The 23,068-nt window shown below is 43.7% G+C and overlaps 1 protein-coding gene across 4 annotated transcripts in view; it reads right to left on the reverse strand.

The window, feature by feature from the left end:
- LOC132207862 (uncharacterized) overlaps window positions 1-23,068 on the reverse strand; it is a 226,958-nt gene that overhangs the window by 42,532 nt on the left and 161,358 nt on the right. For 3 of the 4 annotated variants that reach the window (XM_059643696.1, XM_059643698.1, XM_059643697.1), the window contains 5 exons: window positions 15,478-15,687; window positions 11,726-11,887; window positions 6,871-6,930; window positions 5,194-5,358; window positions 666-778 (listed from right to left, as the gene is read on the reverse strand). The gene's annotated coding sequence lies outside the window, so the exon portion shown is untranslated. The remainder of the gene's footprint in view (window positions 1-665; window positions 779-5,193; window positions 5,359-6,870; window positions 6,931-11,725; window positions 11,888-15,477; window positions 15,688-23,068) is intronic. The other variant, XM_059643695.1, reaches the window with a different exon arrangement.

Consider the following 23,068-nt stretch of genomic DNA (forward strand, 5'->3'; position numbering starts at 1 on the left):
ACTTTGATGGAACTACGAAACTGCACTCCAGTGTCTCTTTATTAAGCAACTCTCCCCACAACCTTCAGTGTATACGTGCTGCCCTGATTTGCCTTTCCAAAATGTAGCACCTCACATTTATCTAACCTCAACTCAATCTGCCACTCCTCAGTTTATTGGCCCTTGTCAATGTCCCATTGCATTCTGAGGTGACCTTCTTGGCTGGCTACTACACCTTCAATCATTGGGAAACTTACTAACCACACCTATTTTCATATCCAAATCATTGCATCACTTCAACTCCCCCTCCCACTCCGTGGACGACATGTCCATCCTGGGCCTCTTCCAGTGTCACAATCACACCACCCAGAAACTAGAGGAGCAGCACCTCATATTCCGCCTCGGGAGCTTCCAACTCAATGGCCTCAATATGGACTTTGGCACCCTCAAAATCTCCCCACCCGTCAGCCTCATCCCAAGACTAGTTCCTCCACTCATCCCCGCCTCCATGACCTGTCCGCCTTCTCTCCCACCTATCCACTCCTCCCACCTCACTGACCAACTCCCACCACTGCTTGGAATTATTCTTCTTTTCACACTTCATCAGCTCGATGTTATTTCTAAAATCTATTTTCCAATTTTGGAAAAAGTGAGATAAAGAGAAGTAAAAGAAGTTACATTCTTACCGCTCGTGAAATCTCTGAATGTTCTTCTGTTGAAAGGCCGCCAAGGAACAATGCAATTCTTTTGTCACAAACGCTGTGAGGGAGACATCTTTTTCGGTTCCACTAACTCCACCCTAAGGAAGACAAACCCACGTAACATATCTAGTGACTTAAAGCATACTCTATTGTTGCCCAAGGTGGAGAGCTGGATGAACACAGCAGGCCAAGCAGCATCAGAGGAGCAAGAAAGCTGATTCGGGACGAGACCCTACTTCAGAAAATTGGCGCTGGAGAATCTGAGATAACAAGGTGTAGAGCTGGATGATACTGCTTGACCTGCTGTGTTCATCCAGCTCTACACCTTCTTATCTCAGATTCTCCAGCATCTGCAGTTCCTACTACCTCTATTGTTGCCCTTTCACTTTACTGAACTAATATGAGCCAGTAGTTTTGTTTAGGCCCATGTAATCTTACAGTTATTGGCCTGTACAAAATCCTGAATTAATTTTGATTGACTGACGGGAGGAGAGATTAATTTTATAGAAATTTTTGTTTTCTACCAATTTGCAGAGGGCATCGTGGGCGATTGAAGGACAGTGTTATTATCCTCCAGGTCTGTGGACTGCATCATTACCAACTTGCCCATTTGCATACACATACAATATTCATTATGTACCAATGAAACATAATAAACCAATACTGCGTACTAAAAACAACGCTCACATATCAATGGAAATTTAAATATTTATCATAGAGTTTGAAGGATTGAATTCAATGATACAAAGCAAAAACCAGTGAAGATGAGTGCAGTTGGTCAGCACTTTTGCCACTAAGTGGAGGTTGGCAGTTTGAGGCCACCCAAGAACAAGCAAGCTCTGTCTAACTCCAAGGGCAGCACGGTGGCTCAGTGGTTAGCACTGCTGACTCACAGCGCCAGGGACCCAGGTTCGATCCCACCGTTGCGTGATTTTCTGTGCAGAGTTTGTACATTCTGCCCATGCCTGCATGGGTTCCTGCTGGGTGCTCTGGTTTCCTCCCACTGTCCAAAGATGTGCAGGCTAGTTGTATGGGCCATGCCAAACTTGCCCATTGTGTTTCGGGATGTGTAGATTAGGTGTGTTAGTCATGGGAAATGTAGGGTTACTGAGGAAAGGGTCGGGGAATGAGTCAGGGTGAGATGCTCTTTGGAGGGTGGCTGTGGACTTGTTGGGTCAAAAGGGGCTTGTTTCCACACTGTAGGGGTTCTATGATATGGAAGTATCTTTTGAAGTGGGCATTCATGGGTATGCTGTAACAGAGACCTTGTAATACTACACAACAAATATTTGGAACTAGACTGTCAATTCAGACATAGCATCAAAAAAGGTCATGGAAGTTGTCACCGATATAAAGCAGGATTGATGAAAATCCAGCAGGAAATGGTGTCAAAAGGCACAGTATCTTTTATTCACCTCCAGTTATTTTGTCCAAGGCACTGGATGCTGGCAGGATTGAAACATTTAAGAAATGCTTCACAAATCACATATAAGGACCTGCACATCTTTGAACAATGGGAGGAAACTGCAGCACCTGGCAGAAGCCCCTTGCAGACGCGGGGAGGACATGTCAATTCCACACAGATCGTTACCCAAGACTGGAATCTCAATTGGCTCCCCAGTGCATGAGCAGCTCTAACCACTGAGCAACTACCTTGCCCAGAAGGGGTTTGAAAAGCGCATACATTATTTCCATTAATAGTTGGGGTAAGACAGATCCAATCCTCTATGTCCAATCAAAATAACATATCGTAGATATCATGACAACAATCATAAATGATTTTGAATAAGTAAATCAAAAAAATAGAAATTGTTTCCAAGCCTAAATACTAGATATGGTGCAGTTAAGATGAATAGCGCAACAATAAAAAGGCCATATTTTATGTGACCATCGGTAACACTTGAAAACTTGCAACAATATAGTCACCAGTAGAGATCTGGAGTGGTTTGATGATGCACTCCTTCATACACTGGAATGAAACTCCAAAGATCACAAATTCTCCTTCAATACCGTGTTATAACAGTGACTGCATCAACCTGTGTTTATGGGCCTGACTGGAAGCCCACACAACACGCACAAACAAAAATATAATCTAAGGTGATAGGAGAAATAAATGTATGTATGCAACGTCTTTGAAAAGCAATCATTTCTAGCAGATGCAAGCCCATAAGGAATCTCGTTTCGCAGATTATATTCATTTGCACTGCAGTTCACGCCAGTCAGAATCAGTTTTCCTTTCATGACAGGTAACTAAAATGTCCAAAACAATGAACTTTGTTTGATCAGAAGATTTTAAGTAAGGACTATGTCTTGTGTGAGCTGACGGCATTAGGGGATGGAGAAGGTACACTCACTGCTGGCATCTTGACACCATTGAATGAGCAAGCGTGGACGCAAAGGTTGTAACAGGTAACAATTGTACAGGCAATATCTTTTGAGCTCCTTCCGAGCAGGCCTGTAATACTCTAAAGCTGTGCTAGACCCTCACTTACTCCACCTTACGTACGCTGCCTTTTTCTTTTCGACAAGAAGCACCTCTGCACCCATCATCCAAGGCTCCTTAATCTTACCCCTTCTTACCTGTCTCAGAGGAACAAATTCATACATCACTCGCAACAACTGCTCCTTGAACAGCTCCACATGTCTGCTGTGCCCTTTCTGTGGAACAATTGCTCCCAATCTCTACTTCCCAACTCCTGTCTGATAGCATCATAGTTTCCTTTTCCCCAGTTAAATATCTTCCCCTGGTAACTGCTCCTTTCCCTTTCCATGGCTATGGTAAATGTGAGGCTGTTGTAGTCACTGTCGCCAAAGTGCTCTCCCACCACGACATCTGACACCTGTCCTGGCTCATTGCCGAGCACCAAATCCAAAATGGCCTCCCTCCTCGGCCTGTCCACAAACTGAGTAAGGAAACCCTCCTGAACACACCTGACAAAAACGGCACCATCCAAACCATCTGCACTCAGGAGGTTTCAATCTATATTGGAAAAGTTGAAGTCACCCACAACAACAACCCTGATACGTTTGCACTTTTCAACAATCTGCCGGCCAATGAGTTCTTTGATCTCTCAACTGCTATTTGGGGGCCGTAGAAAACCCCCAGTGAGGTGACTGCTGCCTTGCTGTTCCGAACTTCCACCCACACTGACTCAGTCGACAAACCTTCCTTGGCAACCTCAGCCCATACCACCGCAGTAGACGAGTCCTCAAAGGTTCTTTCAGCCGCCGTTATCGTGTCCTTGACCAACAAAGCCACACCTCCATCTTTTACCACCTTCCCAGACCTTAATCAAAGATCTAAACCCTGGAACCTGCAACATCCATTCCTGACTCTGCTCTATCCATGTCTCCGAAATGGCCACAACATCCAAGTCCCAGGTACCTATCCAAGCTGCAACCTCACCTAACTTATTCCGGATACTCCCGGCATTAAAGTCGTCACACTTCAATCCAGCTTGCTGTCTGCCAGCACACTCCTGTGACAGTGAGGTCCTGACCATGTCCTCCCTATGCTCATCCTCCTGTGTACTAGGACTACACCTCAGTTTCCCATCCCCCTTCTGAGCGAGTTTAAATCCAACCGAATGGCACTAGCCAATTTCCCACCCAGGATATTCGTGCCCCTCTGGTTCAAGTGGAGACCGTCCTGTTTGTACAGGTCCCACCTTCCCCAGAATGAGCCCCAATTGTCCATGTACCTGAAGCCCTCCCACCTGCACCATCCCTGCAGCCACGTCTTCAGCTGAAATCTCTCCCTGTTCTTTGCCTCGCTATCACGTGGTACGGGTGACAAACAGAGATGACCACGCTCTTTGTTCCAGCTCTCAGCTTCCACCCTAGCTCCCTCAAATCCTGCCTGGCATCCCTATCCCTCTTTCTACCTACGTCGCTGGTGCCTATGTGGACCACGACTTGGGGCTGGTCACCCTCTCCCCTCAGGACCCTAAACACACTATCCGAGACATCACGGACCCTGGCTCCTGGTCGGCAACACACCAATCGTCAGTCTCTTTCGTTCCCGGCAAATCTTCTATCAGTCCCTCTAACTATTGAGTCCCCAATGACTATCACTCTCTTCCTATCCCCGCTTCCCTTCTGTGCAAGAGGGACAGACTCTGTGCCAGAGACCTGCACCCTACTGCATGCCCCTGCTAAGTCGTCCCCCGGAACAGTATCCAAAACGGTAGACTTGTTTTTCAGGGGAGCGACCGCAGGGGATTTCAGGGGAACGACCACAGGGGAAGGTTGGTCGAGCTACACCGGGTAAACGTACATTTTTGGCTGAAGAAACATCTGTTTCAATGTGAGCTAATGGAAGAAGCCATGGAGTCAAAGCTAAACATTTCGACAGTAAGACAACCATTCTTAAAAGCAGCAGACAGCATGAAAAAGAAATCAGCGGCTTTAATATCCGGTTAAAATTTGTGGAATATCAGATGGAATTTTCTTATTGACTCCATTGTGCAATCATATCGATCTAAAAATGTTAACTGCATTAATTAATACTAACCAGAAACGGACTTTGTAGTAAATGGTTTGACTATTTTCTGTATCTGGAACATCCCTTTTCCTTCTCCAACGAAGATCGTACCAACCTATGGTACCAAACTCTGAGTCAAACGGACGGGACTCGTAATCTTTAAGTTCCTCATCAAAACAGACTAATTGTATGGTTCTGTGCAATAAAAGAGAAAGAATAAACATGTTTCCCACAATTTTGCTGATGTTTACGAACAGAATGCACAAATTCAACAAGTTTGAGCTGGCATGTCTGCTTCCTCCAGCCTGTTTAAACTGTTCCATTCAATGTGAAATTTGTCATAAGTTTTAGCACACAGGTCTACTTGATCTGTGCCACCACCTTCTATTAGTCATACATGCTTTCCCCACCTTCCTGTAATACATTCCTTGAAGTGTTCAATGAGATTTTGATTTTAAATCTTATCGTCATATTCTTTTGATTCTCAAGCATCAATGAATCTGATGTCGCCGCCATTCCATGCAGTGCATAGCACGTCAAACAGGAGTCTTACTCTTGCCATGAGCACTGAGGGAGTACGGGATCATAACTGTCTCATAGTTCAGAACGAAATTCTACATATAGGGCTATGTAGAGTCATGCAGTTAATTTTATTTGACATGCTATTTCTTTTCTTCACAAATATGCTGGATTTAAAGTGATCTTCACCCTCATTTAAAATGAATCCAATATCCAACCATGTATAAAACAAGCATATCCAAATTTTAATTGGAGTTTAGTGTTTCACAAATATATTACTTTCTTAAAAATTATATTTGAGTCAACATTATCATTTCATTCCCTGACAGCGGGTGAATTTACTTTTAAACTCCAATTTTCCTTCGGTATTAACGGAGAGGTGAGCCTTTTTGCAAGCACCGAAAGGCTGCACCAGTTTATGCTAAAACTTACGGAACTGTAAGTTTCACAAATATGTTCCTATTAAACACTAATTCCTATTGAAGCAGTATGAAGCTAAATTCATTCAACTGGACAGCAAAAATGGTCAAGATTTTAAAAGCAAGCAACTATTTTGAAGTCACTCTTCGAACTAAATTCCATCTTGGTGTGTGAGAGTCCATAGGTTCCTCACTCTCAAAGAACCATTCAAACTGTCATGCAATTACTGAAACACACAGACAAAAAACATGAATGTTAACAGTCACTAAGATTTTGAGAGTGATTTGGAATTCATATTCAATACCCGCTGGGGGAAATCTGTTCCAATCTGGATAGTACTCACTTATCAGCATCCCACCTACCTTCCCCAGCACCTCCTCCCCCTCCACACTGTTTGTTTCTGAGCTCCCTTCCACCCTCCATTTCTGAGGAAGGGTCCTGACCCAAAACCTCACCTTTCTTGAGCCTCTGATGCTGCCTGCCCTGCTGTGTTCCTCCAGCTCCACAATGTGTTATCTCAGACACCAACATTGGCAGTTCTTACTATCTGGATAACTCATTCTCACCTTGTAACAAGTGATTTATACTCATTATCTTTTCAGATTACGCATGTACATGTATATACTTAAATATACATATTGCACTTTTATGCCTGAACCACTAACCTAGAGGATATTTTAAAATAGTCTCTTCATATCTGCATGAAAGAGAAATCATCAAGGTCATAACTTTCATTTTAGGAATAACTCGAACATTCAAAGTACTCACAGTCAGTGTCCCATTTACTTGACCAGTCAACTTGATGTGAATCTTTCTTCCAAGCGGAAGCTATAACAACAATTAGATTTGAGAATCAAACTCTTCATTGCATCACCAATATTTCCTTGTCTGTTTGAAACATAAGATAATGAAATAATCATGGACAGATTGGCCAACAGTGTAATTTAATGCGTGTTACAACCATTGAAGTGATCTTTAAAAAGCTGTTGTCACACAACACACCACTTTTTGAGATGCAGTGATGAACATACTTCCTGAGATGTAAATAATATATGCCGAATTAATTGCAAAGAATACATTTACAATTAAAAAGAAGCGAAAAATCTCTTTACATTGTGATGCTTGTCAGATTGCTATTCGTCAATGGAAATCGTTCAGAACAGTTATTTATTCCCAGATGAAAAGGAAGTGTATACATTTCATTTTCAAATCTTATCCAAGAGAGAAAAAAAAACGCCTTCATGAATGCATTGTCAAACAAGAAGACTCAGAAAAAAAGTCATTTGGCCCATTGAATTTCCTCCATCATTCGCTGAGATCATGGTTGATCTCATGACATTTATCACGACACAACATTTCCACCAAACCCACCTTACAGCTAATACATTCCGATCCAAGTCACATCCTGGTAAATCTCTGTTTCTGTGCCATGCCTTGTCTTTCTAAATATTTTTTCAGTCATCTACAAATTTAGCCACAGCACATGCACCTCTTTCCTCCAAGTCAAAAATAAACAAGCACAAGAGCTGTGGTTCCTTCAGCGCGACCTCATTTCTTACTGACAAGCCAACCCTGGCATCTCTGTCCATTTGTATCGGAGATAATGGGAACTGCAGATGCTTCAGAATCAAAGATAACAAAGTGTGGAGCTGGATGAACACAGCAGGACGAACACACAGAAGTAGAAGGGTCTCGGCACAAAACGTCAGCTTTTACGCTCCTGAGATGCTTCTTGGCCTGTTGTGCTCATCCAGCTCCACGCTTTGTTATCTCTGTCCATTTGCCTGTTCTTTCTATCGGACATGAATCATTGGATATTTCGTTCCCAACACTTATCCCCTAACAACCACCTCTCTGTGATACCCAGAGTGATGTATCTGTCAATTTCAATCTGCTCCACAAACTCATTCACTTTGTTTCGTACACTCCCTGCAATTCAAAACAAGATCTTCAGTCTGGCATTTACAGCCACCCTTCTTATCTGCTGCAGCTGAAGTGAGATTCCTGACCATTTCGATACTTTTTGTCCTATTACTTGCTCTGGAAACTTTGCTGAGCACTTACCAGCTTCTAACTCTTTCCACAATTTTCCATGCAACTGAGCTCACCCGCTCCACACTTTTTATTTTAACGCCCTACCCCAAGACCGAGCTCTGTATTTTGCCAGGATACTTGTCCCAAAATGATTCTCGTCGAGCCTATAACAACAGAACGACTCCCTCCTTCCCCATACCGATGCCAATGTCCCATGAATTCAAACACATTTCTGCCATGCCACCATTTGAACAATGCATTTGCATCTATAATTATGCTCACACCGTGCCAAATTGCTCAGATAATAATCCAGAGATTATTACCATTCTGGTTCTGCTTTCTCATTCAGCACCTCAGTGCTCATAATCCCTCAGCAGAACCTCTTTCCTCTTTCTTCCATATCAATGGTACCTGTGTGGACCACAAAAGCTAGATTTCTACTCCTCCCACTTCAAGTTCCTTTGTAGCCGAGATGGAATATCCTGAACCTGGGCACCAGGCAGGCAACTCTACTTTCGAGACTCTCGATCCTAGTCACAACGAACAGTGTTCATTCCCCAAACTACACTACCTCTGATTATAACTACATTTCACTTTTTATCCCCTCCTGAATGTCCCCCCTGTACCACAGTGCTACAGTCAGTTTACTCATCTTCCCTATACCCTGCACTCTCATCCACACAGGAAGAAAGAATCTCAAACCTGTTCGATAAGATCAAAGGCCAAGGTTCCTTCTGCACTACATCCTGGATCCTTCCACCTGCCCTGTTCTTTGTCACAGTCTCGCGTCTTGGCCACTGACCGAGTTTCAGCTAGTTAATCTAAGGTGTGTGACTGCCTCCTGAAGCACAGCATTCCCTGGTAACTCTGCCCAACATGATTTGTTGATTGGTCGAAACTGAGATTCCAGTTCATCAACCCTGAGCTGGAGTATGGGGTCTGACCACTCCCCCGTCATGTAGGAATAAATCATCATCTGGCCTGGCATCTCCATTTCAATTACTTGGATCTTAATTTGATTTGAAAACATTCTGGTCTTTTAGTTTGTAGCCTGTAAATATTTCTCCGATTTACTTTCAATCTGAAAGCTACCGATAATAGATTCTTAAACCAGTAGCGATCACCAACCAATGAACCTGGTTCACCCTCTAGGTCCCTGATTCTGGCTTCAATTCACCCTGTCTCAACAAAAACTGCTTACGAACTATCAGGCAAAAAAAAGCAAGCAAATGGCACCTCTTACCCTCTGCGCTGACTTGCCACATTGCCACCAAGTTCCCCAAAATATATATTCATTTGGTGCATTTCACTCGAGATGTGATCTCTCCTTCGAGAACATGCAAAGCATACTGAACCATCGCAATATACTACCTTCAAAACCTCAGCTCTCAGCTTATTACTTTTGAGTACATTCTCAAATGCTTTCTCCAAGTCCAAACACAACACATTTACTGGTTTTCCTCTATTAATTCTCCTCCCAAAACTTCCTCCAAAAACCAAAACAAATTAGCCAGACATAATTTCTCTTTCAGCAGGCTGTGGTGATTCTGTTTGATTAGATTCTGATTTTCCAAATGTCCTGCTATTATTTTCTTCACAGTTGATCACCACATATTTCCAACAATAGATGTTCGGCTGGTTCGGTTGTAGTTACCTTCTTTTTGCCTCTCTCCTTTTTAAATAGGAATGTCACATCAGCATTTTTCCAGCCCTCAGATGCTACTCTCGAATCTAAAACTTTTTGGGAAATTACAAGCAATGCATACACCGACTCCGAAGCTCATTGTTCAGAATCTTAGAAAGTAAACCATCACGGCAAAGAGTCTAATCTGCTTTTACTCCATTAGATTGTCTACTACAACTTCTCTCATGGTAGTGATGGTGTGGTAGTGATGTGTTTAATTCCTCCCTGTATTCTTTAGTAATAAGGGGATCCTTGAAGTATCTTCCGCTGTAAAGACTACCCTTTTCTCATTGTTGTTGTTCCTTGATTTAAAAATTAACCTGGCCATCTCAGCCGAGCATATAATTAATGGCATTACCTCTAAAACCTTCTCTGCCAAAGTGTTCAATAGATTGCTACAACCTGAAAGAAGTAATTCTTCCCCTAAATTAATAGGCAACCAATTTGAAAATGTGGCCTCTGGTCGTAAAATCTTTCACAATGGGAGTAATCTCTACGGATATACACTATCAAGCCTCTTAAGCATCTTAAATGTTGAAAAAATAAGATTTGTTTCAATCTTATAAACTCCAATGAATGTCGTCCCAGCCCGCCCAACTTTCCTAAGCATGGCAATCCCCTATGCCATTTCCAAAATCAACCCAGTCAACATGAGGTGTACGGCCTCCGCAGCATTCACTCTGTGGCCGTACATGACTTATAAGTTACCATCTTGCTGCTACGACTCTACTTCTATGTACGATGCAGTCCTCTGTCCATCCTAACATACTACGCTTGAACACGTGGGCTCTTTTCTTTTGAGACACCTTATGAGCTGTACCTTATCAAATGCTTTGTTGAAATCTCAATGTACGACATCAACTGGTGGTCCTTCGTCAGTAATGTTTGTTTCCTTCTCAAAGCACTGTAGCAAGTTTGTCAAGTATTATTTCCCCTTTATGAAAGGATGTTAACTCTGTAGGATGTTATAGCACACTAAGTACCCTGTTATTTCACCTTTCATTGCCGGCATGAACATCTTCCCAGGTTGACCTAAATTGGCAATACTTGCTCACTATTTTATTGAAGTATCTTTGTAATAAAGGTGTTATGTTCACAATCTTTCAATCCTCTGAGAATTTTCCACAATCTCAGGATTCTTGGAAGATTATCATCAGTGCCTCCATTGTATCTGTAGCTGCATTGTTCAACATGAGAGGATACAACTCATCATACCCCTTGGATATTTTCTCTACTGATTGGAGTCATGTTTGGAATTCTGTGCAGTGACATTCACTTTTAACAGTTTGCTAAATACTACCAGGAACAGAAATTGTGATCCAGCTGCAACTAAGCTAAAGCTTTCAGCACAGAAGAAAGTCTTTGAATTCATTTTGACCCAAATAACTCCTGAAAAGGGCAATACAATTTGCCTCAGTCCATAAATGTTCTTTCTCCAACATCCTGAGATGCATTATCTGTATTTCTTCAAATTTACCACAGAATCTGTTTCAATCACCCTTTCAGCAAAACGCATGACAACAATTCGGCATTCTTAGTCCCCCTGTAGCCTCCGTTGCACACGTGCATTGTTAGCTGATTATTTGTTTGTGTGCCTGCTTTTTTGCTCAAATGGATCAAGTTAAGTTCGTGTTCTTTTGTCATCAGAACTCTTGCCTCCTCACTCTCATCTTCCTTGTTTTATCCCTTTGCTGGAATATTTAATTTGTCGACATATCTGAAATATGTTGTCGAATGGATTGGGTTTTGTGCCATTGCATTCCCCATAGCCCATCTACCCATCCTGTTGCTTGTTCTAACAGTTATTATCTTGCAGAGTGGAAAATGCAGTTTGAAAGCAATGGAACATTATTGATGAACAAGTTGATGCATAAATTGCTGCGATCTTCCAAACTACAAACTCACCTTCGATTCTTTCTCGGTCAGAGCATTGTGCCAGCGCACATGAATTGTGTTCTCAATGGGACTTCCAAAACCATGGAATTGAATTTGCATGTTGATTTCTTCTTCCCTCTTCAGAAATGCAATGTCGTATCATGATGAAGCTTCCAAGGCAATGATTGTGTCCTTCAATGAAGGGAAAAGTGACTTTTAGATTCATGGAAATATTTCAGTACTTCCACATACATGAAATGCAAACATTCTCCCTGCATGCTGACCCAACTCCGCAAGGCTAGGGCATGACCCAGTCTCATTTTAGTGAATCTTTCTGATTTTACATGCCACGGGATAATCATTGCAGTGTAACAGAAATGTTGATCATGGAAATTTATCAGTGTTTTAATAAATAATGGCAAATTTTCAACATCTTGCAAGTGTATGAAGGCTCAATCTCATGACACCTTGCCTGCTGCACAAAGACATTCTTACACTGCTTTCAATGTTAGGGCTCAAACAAAACACAATCATTACACAAATGCATCAACACGCTACTTTCAATAGGATCTGGCGCAGGCTTGGAGGGCCGAAGCGCCTGTTCCTGTGCTGTAATTTTCTTTGTTCTTTGACCAGATAAAAAGGAATAGGGAGGTGTATAACAGTCATCAAGGGAACAAGAGCCCCTGTGGACACACTAACGTCAACCAGGCCAACATCCCCAGCACTGAGGCACTGACCATCCTCGATCAGCTACAATGGGCTGGACACTTCATCTGTATGACTGACACGAGACTCTCCGCATGTTCTCATCCCAGCTTCAAAAAAGCAGGCGAGACCCAGATGTGCAGAGGAAGCACTCGGTGATAAACTCAAGTCCTCAATGGTGAAGTGCGACATTCCTGCAGACACCTGGGAATCGCCGGCCTAAGACGGCCTAAAGCCTGAAGAGCACCTGGGAAGGCATCAAACACTTTGCGGCTTGCCTTTGGAAGCAGCGGAAGCCATGCAGCCACACCAACACCTCCCTCACCCCTTCCCACGACAACCTTCTGCCCCGAGCGCAACAGAGCCGACGGTAGCTGCATCGGTCTGTGCAGCCGGCAATCAATTCAGCCTGAGAGTGGGAGAGTGTCATCCATATCTGCGAGAAACCACCATGATGATGATGATGTATAATGTGCAGGGGCATCTCGTCACAGCAAATAAGAGAACAAATACAGGGCAACAGAACACTGGTGACCAAGATTAGGATGAGGGAGAATCTCAAAATCTTCTACAAGTGTCTCAGAGGGAAAGAGAAAACCCAGGGAAAACCAGGTCTCATTAGGGATGAAGAGGCAAATGAACGGTTTGAACTGGAGGGCAATGTCAGGTGTTAAACGAGAATTTCACATCAGCTTTTACATGTGAGAAGGAGCACACAATTCTCGGACAGAATTAACAGAGACTGGGGAGATGTTAGGTGTTTTGGTGAATTTAAAATTGGACAAATCCCAGGTTTGGATGAGGTGTATGCCACGATGCCCAGGGAGATGAGAGAAAAAATTCCACTCGCCCTCATACAGAGCTTTCAAAAGTACCAAAGGACTGGAGAACAGGTAACATCGTTCCACTTATCAAAATGCGTGACAAACATAAAGCAGAGTATTACAGACAGGTGAGTATCACATCAGTAGAAAGGAAAATATTGGAGAAAATTCTGAACGGCAGACGTAATTTCCATTTCAAGAAGTGGGGTCTGATCAGCGACCGTCAGCATAGCTTTGTCAGAGGGAGGTCACGCCTCACAAACTTAGATGATTCTTTCAAAGAGGTGACAGAGTGTGCAGATGGGAGTTGATGTAGTGAAAATAGATTTCAGCAAAGACTTGGACAGGGTCCCAAATGGGAGCGTGGCAAAGAAGGTAAAGCTCGGGGGGTCCAGGAAAATACAGCAAGTTGAATCCAAAGTCACAGATTGGTCAAATGGGCAGGTCAACGGTAGATGGGATGTTAACCCTGATCAATAAGGCAATTTGGACAAACTAACAAGGCAAGGAATCATTCAAAGAAATGCCAGGACACTAGGAAGATCAGAGGAATGGTGTGATCTTGGGGTGCTTGTCCACAGATTCCTGAACATGGAATGGCAGCTTAAAGGGACAGTTCAGAAAGCATATGGCTCAAGAGCTGTACAGGACTTTTGTTAGGCCCCAGCTGAAGTGCTCAGTGCAGTTCTGGTCTCTCCATTATAGAAAGGAGGAGTTTGCATTTGAGCATGTGTGGAGGACATTCATCAGGATGTTCTGAGGGGGTGAAGCATTTTAACTCTTTGGAGAGTCTGGATAAGTTTGCGTTAGCAATAACTGGCAATGCTGGAGTCTGAGATCACACAGTGTGGAGCTGGAGGAACACTGCAGGCCGGGCAGCATCACTGTTGCCGATCTCTGATTAAAGGTCTAGGCCTGAAACATCAGCTTTTGTGCTCCCGAGATGCTGCTTGGCCTGCTGTGTTCAGCCAGCTCCACACTTTGTTCTCTTGGATTCTCCAGCATCTGCAGTTCCCATTGTCTCTAGCATCACTGTTTTATCTGGATAAGGTTGGATTGTTTTCTTTCGAGTAGAGAAGGTTGAAGGAGGTCCTGAAAAAATTGTTTAGATTAATATGGGTAGGGGCGAGGTAAAAAGAAGGTCCATAATGGGGTCGGTCGGGGGGCGGTGGTGGTAGAAGAAGAGATACATACATTTAAGCTAAAAGCTCAGAAGGAATTTCAGGAAAGAAAAGACACCCAGAAGGTGCTGGGGGTTTGGAATTCATTGTCTGGGACTTCAGTTGAGGTGGATAATCTTTTCACGTTAAAGAAAAAGGGTTGGTACAGCACGTAAAATGAAATAACATTCAAGGCAATAGGCCTATTGCTAGAACATGAGCCGAATGTGAACTTAGTGTGGCTTCAGTGGTTACAGGCACAATGGAATGAAGTGCTCGTTCAATTCTGTACAATTCTCTGATTCTATGATTCTGGAGCAGGGGACAGTGAGTGGACAGCACGGGACAGTTCACCTATCTTCTCCTTTCTCCATCTTCTGTCTGCCTCCCCACTTCTCCCTATTTTTTACAGAATACCCTTCTCCTCCCCGGGTTTTGAAGAACGGTCTCGATCTGAAACGTCAGCTTTCTTGCTTCTCTGATGCTGCTCGGCCCGCTGTGTTCATCCAGTTCGACACCTTGCTCTCTCAGATTCTCCAGCATTGGCAAGTTCCTACTATCTCTTGAGGAAACTTACTTGTTTTTGCACCCAACCTGTGGTGAGAATGTGGAACGCACCGACTGTGTGGGTGGTAGAGGCAGAAAGCATGATAACATTTAACAAGTCTTTGATTGGGCATTTGCGATGCCAAGGCATACAAGGCTCTGGGTCGAGTGCTGGGAAATGTGATGAGAATAGTTCGGGACTTGCATCTTGTGAGGGCACATACAATTTGCTGAAGGGTCTGTTCCATTGCCACAGCACTCTATTATGCTGTCCCTCAATGATCCTATGACAAGTAAGTGAAGGTTTCCAGAAACAGATCGTTTTCAAGGACAATGCCAAGAGGAAAAGTGATGCACAGGCAAAGTGCATGTAAGAATTTAACCAAGGATTAACACCATTGAAGAACTGGTATTTGTGCCAATGCACCAAACCTGCAGATGAAAATGCAGTGTCCAGTTTGATTGCAAACAGCAACAACCACCAGTTAGTAACATGATCAATGGAAATATCTGAATGCCTGCTGTTGTGATCTCAAGCATTTACCTGCGTCGAGTGAAATCCACCACCATAGTTCTGTTGCATCGTTGGCCACCTCGCAATCGGTGTTGCATAGTCAATATCATTCCTTGACAACGCTTGAAGCAAGGCATAAGCAGTGGTTTCCACAGTCATCGCAGAAGCCTATGCTGCTTCAAGTGGATACGGATTCTCGTCCTCCAACAATGGAGGCTTTCCAGGAACCAACATCAGAATCTGTCATTTGAGAAAGGGATTAGCTGAGAATAAAGTTTACATCATATAGATTTTTGTTTGCATTTCACCAACATAACAATGGTTTTCTGGTCATGATCCACCATTGTCTCACCACTGATGTCTATAACATGCTCCATACTTCCCGCTCAGTGATGGGTCCTTTTGTTTGGGAAAAATAGGCACCTTCGAATGCAAATGAATCAAGATGAGCTTTAGTTTCTCATCAGGCTACATGGCAGTTATTACAAGATGTTACGAACAAAAGGTGAAGAGGCAGATGAAACCATTCAGAGCATCAGTCTGGATGATCTTCTTGCCCTCATCCTGAGGGGGCACCACAGATCTTAACTTACACGCAATTCAAGTTATTTCACGCAATGACAAGACTGAATGTTCTGGATACTGCAAATGCCATGGCACCTGGCAGCATCCCACAAACTGTATTGGAACAATGTGCCCCAAGGTCAGCACACCAACAGTAAATGTTTTCCAGTACATTTTTAAACACTTGCGACACTCACATTTCAGAGAAAGATGACCTATCATGTAATAGTCAGACAAATTGTGCTGACCAATTATGGCCTCAATGTATTCTCAATCATCAGCAAAGTAATGCAACATCTGGATGACAGTGCTGTCAAACAGCTGCACACTCAGGTTCAGTTTCCTTTTTGTCAGGCTCACACTTCTCATAACCTCATTCAGGATTTACCACAAATACGATCAGAGATCCTGAGCTTGAAAAGGAAGGAAACTGCAATCTGTCATTTCCACCAAGCCAACTTCTGATTGAATGTGGTGTTAAGCAGAGGAATAGAAAATTGAGTCAGTGGCATTCACTGGATACCTGCACTGGCTGAAGTCATGTCTTCATTTGAACCAAAGTGGAGACATGAATGTTCATTGAATATTGTCCAGGTGTCCAGCAGAATTCATGACTTTTCCAACAGTGAAATCAACGATGAGAAAATACAGTGAGACTTGCACAACGATCAGGCTTGGCCTGATAAACGATAAGTAACATTTGCACCACACAAGTGCTAAGCAGCAATCAGCTCCAACAAGAGAGAATATGACCACATCACAAAATTCCATGTCCTTACCTGAACATCATCCTTACATTTTTGTTTTAAATGTACAAGTGCTAGCCAAGCCATGCAAGGCTATGCGCCAGGTGTTGGAAATGAGGTTAGAAAAATTCACTGCTTCTCTTTGACTGTCACAGAATCCGTGAGCTTAAGAATTTAATTAAGTCTATCCAAGAGAGTTTCTTGACACAGTATATGGATAGAAGATGGGCCATGCTGGACTTTGTCCTGGTCAGGTAACTGGTGAGAAGTGTGGGAAAGCATTTTGGAAATAGTGATCACAACTCCTTCAATTTTAAGATTGCTATGAAGAAGGATAAGTCAGGACCTTGGGGGAGAGTAAATTATATCAATTTTAGGTAGGAGCTGGGGAGTGTTAATTGGGGGGAGCTGTCACATTTGCCATATGGGAATTGTTTAAAGGCCTGCTTATGAGTTTAGGATCAGGAAGGAGGAAGGACAACGATGGCGAGGTAAAGACCCTTGGATAATTGGGGAGGTTGTGAAGTGAGTCAAAAGGGACAAAAACAGAAATATGTCAGGTTTAGGAAACTAAAATCGAACAGGGCCGACATTAGAAAAAGCAGAAAAAGAAAGGGCGATGAAATGACCTTGGCAAGGAGGGTTGAAGGAAATCCCAAGGCATTCGATGCATACATCAAAAACAAGGGGATAAATAGTGAGAAAGTAGGACCATTCAGGATAAAGGAGGGAACTTGTGTACGGAAGCAGAGGATATGGGCAAGATCCGAAATGAGGACTGTGCATCACTATTCACTCAGGCGAAGGGTGTGGAGGATAGTGGGATTTGTGTGGAGCATGCTCATATGACAACAGCATTTTGAGATCAAGAAAGAGCATTAAGGTGGATAAGTCCTCAGGACCCAATGGTATCTACTCAAGGATTTTGAGCGAGGTGAGAGAGGAGATTGTCGGGGCATTCAGCAATATCTTTGTATCCTTGGTAGCCACTGGAGGGGTACTGGAGGACGAGCAAGTTGCTAAATGTTCTTCTTCTGTTCAAGAAGGTAAATAGGATCAATCCAGGAAACTATAGACTAGAGAGTCTCTCATCGTTCATTGGGAAGCTATTGGAGAGAATTCTTAGGGATTGTATTTACCTGTATTTGGAACAGCATTGCCCAATTAGGGACAGTCAGCATGGCTTTGTGCAGGGCAGGTCATGTCTTACTAACTTGATTGAATTTTTTGAGGAGGTAACTAATGTGATCATTGAAGGTAGAGTGGTGGATATTGTTGACATGGATGTTAGCAAGGCTTTCAACAAGGTGCTTCACCGTAGGATCATCCAGAAGATTAAGATCCATGGGGTCCGTGGTCACTTAGCTGCTTGGATTCACAACTGGCTTGCCCAGAGAAGGCAGAGGGTGGTGGTGGAAACGTGCTTTTTAGGCTGTAGATCCAGGACTATTGTGTTCTGCAGGGATCTGTACTGGGACCTCTGCCGTTGTGGTATATATATAAAATGACTGAGGTGACAAGATAGATGGATGGGTTAGTAAGTTTTTAGACGATAGAATGATTGGTAGAGTGGTAGTTAGGGTAGAAAGTCATAAAAGGATACAGAAGGATACAGATCCGTTGCAGAAATGGCAAGTGAATTTTAATCCATTAAGTGTGAAGTGCTCCACTTTGGGAAATTAAATGTTAAGGAAAAATATACAGTTAATGACAGGACCCTGAGCAGCATTTGTGTACACAGGGATCTTGGGATTCAGTTCATAGCTCCCCGAAAGGGGCCACACAAGTTGATAGAGTGGCAAAGAAGACGCATGGCATGCTTGCCTTTATTAGTTCGGGAATCGAGCACAAGAATCAGGATGTCATGTTCCAGCTTTAGAACACTTTGGTTCGGCCTTAAGTATTGCACTCTTAAGAATTGTATCCAATTCTGGTCGTCATGTTACAGGAAGGACGTGGAGGTTTTGAATACGGTGCAAAAGAGGTTGCCTGGATTTGAGGGCTTGAGCTAGAAAGGAGAGGCTGGAAAGACTCAGGCTGTTTTCTCTGCAGTGGCAGAGGTTGAGGGAAGACTTGATAGAGGTTTACAAATTTATGACATGCATAGACAGATTCTGACTGTAACCCTTCTCCCAGATTTGAAATGTCTAAAACTGGGGGCATGTATTTAAGGTGAGAGGGGGAAAGTTCAAAGGAGATGTCAGAGACAATTCTTATATACAGAGAGTGGTAGGAGTCTGAAAAGCACTGCCGGGGTGGCTGTGGAAGCAGATACAATAGGGCCGTTTAAGACACTTTTATATACGTACATGAATATACAAGGAATGTAGGGATATGAATCAAGGACATTCAGAAGGCTTTAGCTAAATTTGGCATCATGTTTAGCACAACATTGCATGCCAAAGGGCCTGTTCCTCTGCTGAAGTGTTCTTGGATCTATGTTAATCAATGTGACTGGAACCGTAGATCAGAGACAATAGATTCTACAGCAAGTAGACTTCTCAACATCTGTCCACTGCCGATAAACTCCAAATCCGGGTGTCAATGAAATACTCTTCACTCAGCTGAACGAGTGCGACTCCGACAACACTATCGATAAACGACAGCAATGCAGTCAAATCATCCCACTGATTGATCCCCCTTCTTACGTAAGGATATAGGAAAACAAGTCAGCCATTCAACCCTTCAAACACTTTCTACCATCCAATGAGGTTATAACTTAATTGTGGCCTACCTCCGTATTGCCTTTGGTCCATATCCCTCAATACTGTTTTTCCTTTCGGTCGAACTGAAAATTTACAATTAACAATGGATCTAGAATGAACTGTTGTTTGAGATGGGGAGTTACAATGAGACAATGCACCAATTCATCAAACTCCTTCCACAGTACCTGATAATTGTGTGAACCCTACCACCCAAAAATATTTAAACAGCAGGTCCAGAATCTGCATGTTCCCTGTCAAAATCAGCAGAATCCTGATCTGGAACTGTATGACTGTTACTTCATTTCCACTGAGTAAAAGCAATTCATCTCCTGTCCTCAGTAGTTCATTAATATATTCATACCACGTGCATTGCAGCTATTCAACAGGCCAATTCTCCACAACCTTCTCAACAGCAATTCTGGATGGATAGCAAATGCAGCCCAAGAAAGCAACATCAATGACATGCTCGTGAATTTTAAAAATTATCATGACAATATTTGCGGATTATAACAAATCTCCGACTTCATGACGTCTCAAATCCATTCTCACCCTCTCCCCACTGCTTGGATGTGCATTCATGATTGTGATTTACAAAGAACAGCAACTAATTTGAAACAATTCACTTGCAAAAATAGAACAGAAATCTAGTTTTGTGCAAAACCGATGCAAAACAGATAGTAGCGGATAGCGAAGGGGACTGTTGGAGAATGCAGAATATAGACAGATTGGAGAGTTAGGTGGAGAAATGGCAGATGGAGTTCAATCCGGGCAAATGCGAGGTGATGCATTTTGGAAGATCCAATTCAAGAGCGAACTGTACGGGAAATGGAAAAGCCCTGGGGAAAATTGATGCACAGAGAGATCTGGGTGTTCAGGTCCATTGCACCCAGACGGTGGCAACGCAGGTCAATAGAGTGGTCAAGAAGGCATACGGCATGCTTTCATTCATCAGACGGGGTATCAAGTATAAGAGTTGGCATGTCATGTTGCAGTTTTATAGGACTTTGATTCACATTTGGAATACGGCGTACAGTTCTGGTCGCCACATTACCAATAGGACGTGAATACTTTGGAGATGGTGCAGAGGAGGTTCACCAGGATGTTACCTGGTATGGAGGGCACTAGCTATGAACAGAGGTTGAGTAGATTGGGATTATTTACATGAGAAACACGGAGGTTGAAGGGGGGGACCTGATTGATGTCGACAAAATCATGAGAGGTATAGGCAGGGTGGATAGCAAGAAGCTTTCCATCTCAGAGTGGGGGGATTACTAGACGTCACAATTTCAAGGTGAGAGGGGAAAAGTTTAAGGTATATGAGTGGAAAGTTCTTTATGCAGAGAGTCGTGGGTGCCTGAAACGCGTTGTCAACGCAGGCGTTCGAGGCGGGCACAATAGCGTCATTTAAGATGTATCTAGACAGAAACATGAATGGGCAGGGAGCAAAGGGAACAGATCCTTGGAAAATAGGCGACAGGTTTACAGAAAGGATCTGGAACGGCGCATGCTTGGAGGGCCAAAGGGCCTGTTCCTGTGCTGTAATTTTCTTTGTTCTTTTCCTCTTTGAAACAGTTTGAAGGCTGGCTATGAGCTAGACAACAGCAGCGAAACCTGGGATTCGTCATTAGAAACATGAAGGAGTTTCCAACATCAATTGGAGAGAGAGCGTACTTGAAGATTCAAGTCACGATTTCATCTACAACTTTCCACTCACACCGGTGAAATGCCCTTTCAGAACTACAGTGCACGTTAGTCCAGAACCTGCTGCACTCAAGCCACTTCCATTTTTCCACTTCCTGAACTACAATTTGATCCCTTCATTTCCTGCTTTGTTTGCTTTTAATGTTTTTCTCGTCTTGAAGATTTCTACAGTACAAATTTACAGTTGCCCTATTTTAGATGGATATTATTAAGCAAGAGTGGGCACAGAAGAAATTTACCAGATTGTTGCTGAGCATGGAAGGTTTCAGTGATAAAGGAAGGTTGGGTCAGCTGGAACTTTTTTCACTGGAGCAAAGGGGATAAAAGGTGACCTGATCGAGGTTTATAAATAGGACAAGGCTGAAGGGATATGGGCCACGAAGAGGCAGTTGGGACTAGTTTAGTTTGGGATTATGTTGGACCTAAGGGCCCATTTCCACGCTGTACGACTATGACTCTGTAAAATAGGCTGACAAGGTCAAGTAACACATACCGTACCAAAACGAGAAAAAAAAAGCTCAGCATCCCCTTCAAATTACATCTCACCACAGGACAAGTTAAGGCCAGGCTACTACATAGAACAAACATCAACACTGCATCTCAAACCTCCAGTGGAATTGAATAGTTTTGCATTTATCTTGATAAGTCAAACCACATTCTGTTCTCCAACCCTCTGGTACTTCCCTTGTGAGAGGAATTGAAAAACTGGTCAGGGCCACTGAGATTTTCTTTGAGGTAACAAGGTGTACAGCTGGACGAAAACAGCCGGCCAAGCAGCATCAGAGCAACAGGAAGGCTGACGTTTCAGGCCTAGACACTTCTTCAGAAATGGAGGAGGGAGAGGGGGTTCTGAAATAAATAGGGAGAGAGCGGGAGGCGGATAGAAGTTGGTTAAAGGAAAAGATAGGTGGACAGGAGACAGGCAGGTCAAAGAAGCATGGATGGAGTGCAGGTGGGAAGTTAGGGAGCAGACAGGGCAGTCCAGAGAGGACGAACAGGTCAAGGGGGTGGGAAGAGGCTAGTAGGTAGGAGGTGGGGGTGGGGCTTGAGGTGGCAGGATGGAATAGGTGGGTTGGTTTTGGGTTGCGGGAGCAGGAGGGCAGATTTTGAAGCTTGTGAAGTCCACATTGATACCACTGAGCTGCAGGGTTCCCAAGCGGAATATGAGGTGCTGCTCCTGCAATCTTCTGGTGGCACTGCAGGAGACCCAGGATGGACATATAATCTGAGGATTGGGAGGGAGAGTTGAAACGGTTCGCAACTGGTAGGTGCAGTTCTTTCGTGCATTAGTGACTTGCAAAGGTCCCGAAGCCTCCGCTTGGTTTCCCCGATGTAGAGGCGGCTACAATGGGAACAGCGAATACAGTATATCACATTAGCAGGTGTGCAGGTGAACATCTGCTTGATGTGGAAATTTCTTCTTGGCCCCTGGGATGGGGGTGAGGGGGGAGGTATCGAGACAGGTGAAGCACTTCCTGCAGTTGCAGGGAAAAGTGCCGCGTGTACGGGGTGCTGGAGGGGAGTGTGGAGCGCATAAGGGAGTCACCTAAGGGTGGCGAGGGAAAAAATGTCTTCGGTGGTAGGGTCAGAGTGCAGATGGCAGAAGTGTCGGCGATGATGCATTGAATCCGAAGGTTGGTGGGGTGGTACGTGAGGGCGAGGAGGACTCTGTTTTGGTTGTTGTTACGGGGAGCGGGTGTGAGGGGTGAGTTGTGGGAAATGTGGGTGACCCGGTCGAGGGTGTTTTCGACCACTGCGGGGGGGTGGGGGGTAGTTGCGGTCCTTGAAAACTAAAACTTCTCTTTCAAATCCTCCCACCTCCTACAGGCAAAGTGGGTGGCCAGGGTATCCACATGGGCCCAAGCTATGCCTGCCTCTTTGCAGGTTACATGGAACGATCCCTCT

The sequence above is a fragment of the Stegostoma tigrinum genome, unplaced genomic scaffold (assembly GCF_030684315.1).
Source record: "Stegostoma tigrinum isolate sSteTig4 unplaced genomic scaffold, sSteTig4.hap1 scaffold_181, whole genome shotgun sequence".
NCBI classification, from domain to species: domain Eukaryota; kingdom Metazoa; phylum Chordata; class Chondrichthyes; order Orectolobiformes; family Stegostomatidae; genus Stegostoma; species Stegostoma tigrinum.